Source organism: Phodopus roborovskii, unplaced genomic scaffold (assembly GCF_943737965.1).
Source record: "Phodopus roborovskii unplaced genomic scaffold, PHOROB, whole genome shotgun sequence".
Lineage (NCBI taxonomy): Eukaryota > Metazoa > Chordata > Mammalia > Rodentia > Cricetidae > Phodopus > Phodopus roborovskii.
In genome coordinates this window covers 33,048,752-33,051,982 of record NW_026125281.1, presented here as the reverse complement: position 1 = coordinate 33,051,982, position 3,231 = coordinate 33,048,752, and positions in this window count along the sequence as shown.

Genomic DNA, 3,231 nt, shown 5'->3' with positions numbered 1-3,231 from the left:
ATGGATTTTAACATAGTTATTCTTTACTTCAAGCTAATAGCCAGTTATGAATGAATATTTGCCACATTTGTCTCTTGTGGGATTCTTGGCACTGTGAGCTGCTCTTGTCCCTAGCACGTTGGCTGTCTTTTGGGAACCTGTTGCTAATGTTGGATTGCCTTGTCCAGCCTGAATACAACAAGATCAGCTTAGTCCTACCTCCACTTGATATTCTACGCTTTCCTGGCACCCATGTGAGGTCTGCCCCTTTCTGAGCAGAGGTTTAAGAAGGGTAGACTGGGGTGGAGGGCAGAGAAGAAGCAAGAGGAGGTACTGGAGGGAGAAGAAGAAGCTGTGTTTGGGATATAAAATAAATGAAAAAATAACAATAAAGAAAAAATATGGAGGAAATAATCTCAGGCATTAAAGACATGATGGAAGAAGTAAATATCTGGGTCAAATAAAATGTTAAATCTAAAATCTCCTGTATAAAATATTAATGAAATCTGGGACATTATGAAATGACTAAATATAAGAATAATAGGATTATAATATTCAGTACCATTGCTCACTAGGGAAATACAAAATAAACTATTTCAAGATTCTAGCTCATCCAAGTAAATGTGGTTGTTAAAAAAAATAAATGACATCAAATTCTATGAAGGATGTAATTAAAAGAAATCATTTATTCATTATTGATGGGGATATAAACTGATGCAATCATTATGAAAATCAACTTAACAGTTTTTTTCAGAAAGCCAGAAATGAAACTTATGATTCAGCTATACCATTTCTGAGCATGCAACTGAAGGACTCTATCTCCCATCAGTCTGGAACAAGGTCTGTTTCCCAACTTGAAAAACAATAAAAATTCTTGTCTTGCTTATTTCCAGCAAGTGTTAGATAATATGTGATAGTCCATACAAATCATGAGCCACAATTTAGCAAGTACATTAGTATTGTGAGATAGTACTGAATATTGTATATATTTAAATTAAAAATTGATCTTCTCCTATTCTCTCTTCCTGAAACTGATCCCTTAAGGAGAAAGAACCATAACTTACATTGAATATCCTACACAGTTTCTCCTAACTCTGGTCAGACTACAGTTAATTTCCATGAAGATTAACTGGCACCATCCTCCTGCCTTTCTGTGTGTGACTCACAACATACCTGAACCTTTAGTTCCCAAAACCCTACAGATAGCAAAAATGGCTTGGAGATAGTAGTAAACTACTTGGAATCCTCAGGGTGGTGGGGTAGTGGTGGACATTAGCTATAGGTGACCATAATTTGTTTGAAATATGTCTATCCAAGGCATACGCAACCTAACTTGCCTATCCTATGTTCAGACAGTGAAAAAAAACTTACCACACTCTTCCTGTACTTTCTAGAATTCCAGACCTTAATGAGGCCTCAAAATCAGGTCACCAACAGCTCAAAACAGTGAGCTCATACTAAGCTTCAGGTTTGGAATAGGAAGGCGCCAGCTCAGGCTGCTGTGCCTGCATTAAAAGGCACAGCATACTCACATCTCATCACAAAATCATTATGGAAGATCAAGACAGTATTTCCTGCCCCCCAAGTCATCTTTATGATACAAATGAACTCCCATGAATATTAGTTTGATGAACCTTAGGATACAAATTTAAAATAATATTAAAATTTATCCAAGATTTCAGTTTGAAGACACACACATACACACCCAAAAAAAGAAAACAGCTCAATGCAAGTTAAGAGAATAACTCAAAGAAAATAAATGCCTGAGAACACTCAACAAAACAAAAATATAAGTCTGAATAAAATGAAAAAGACAATCCTGAATCAGAAAACCAAAGTAAATAAAACTAAAGACATATTTAAGAAAAATGATGGTGAAATGATGTTGGGATTCAAATACTCAGTAATACAAATAAAAAATTCAAGGAAAAACTTTATCAATAATCTAATACTGAAACACAATATATGACTAGAAATACTCCTAGAAAAATATAACCCAATAAAGTAGCTTCAATAAACACACACTTTTTTATTTAAATTAGAAACAATCTTATTTTACATATCAATCCCAGTTCCCTCTCCCTCCCCTCCTCCCCGGCCCCCATCAACCCCCATCCCATCTGCTTTCTGATCCCCAGGGAGGGTTTGGCCTTCCATGAGGGATCATCAATGTCTGTTACATCATTTGGGTCAGGGCCTAGGCCCTCAGCCATTTAAACACACACATTTTACTCATTTTACTAAGAATTGTAGATGTTAATATTCTCAACTCTTCAATTAAAGATACAGACAGTGAATGGAATAAGAAACAAAAATTGATCTTCTGGTTATCTACATTTTAGGTTTAAAAATAGGGAAGCCAACAACACCAAGAAACAGGAGTGTATTGCCATCTCAGTTCCTGACAAAAAAAGATTTCCAATTACAACAAATCAAAAGACATAAAAAGAATACTTTATTCTAATTGAGAATACAAAATAAGCAAGAAAATATTACAATGACACATATGCACCAAACTCTGAGGCACCCAGTTTCATAAGAAAAACACAGTACTAGAATTAAAGACACAGATTAATAGAAGGCAATAATAGATGATTTAATGTGTCATTACTCCCATTGTATGTGTGCTATGGTCAAAATATAAGGAGAAACAACAGAATTCAATGATCTTGCACATCAAATGTAATAAAAAGATATATATGGAATATGTCACCCAATAGCTTTAAATCCTCTTGTACTCCATCTGGAAAACAGTTTCCTTTCAGGGCTAGATGTGAATGGATCACATTTCCCTATTTGTTATGTTTGTGATGTTTTTGAATTGTTTAAATCATATGGTCTCTCTTTTCTGCTTTGATTTATTTTGTGTACATGTGTGTGTTGGGAAAGATACAAATGCATACACTCATGTGAGCTCAGGTCATGATTTACATAAGAGGTCAGAGGACAACCTGCAGAAGTTAGTTCTGTCCTTCTTTCTTATAAGTCTGTGCTGGCTAGTTGTTTTGTCAATATGACTCTAGCTTTAGTTACCTGAGGGTGGGACTCAGAATAAAACACTACACTAATATTATCTTGGAATTCATAGCCTATAATAGAAAGGGAGTAATACAATTAGATTAAGGAAGAATAGCTTATGGAATCAAATATCATATTATAACTTTGTTGCTAGTAGTTATAATGGCTTGGGGCTGCCTTCAATACTTGCATTTAATTTAGAAACCTGCGGCCAAATATATTGTTTCATTAAGA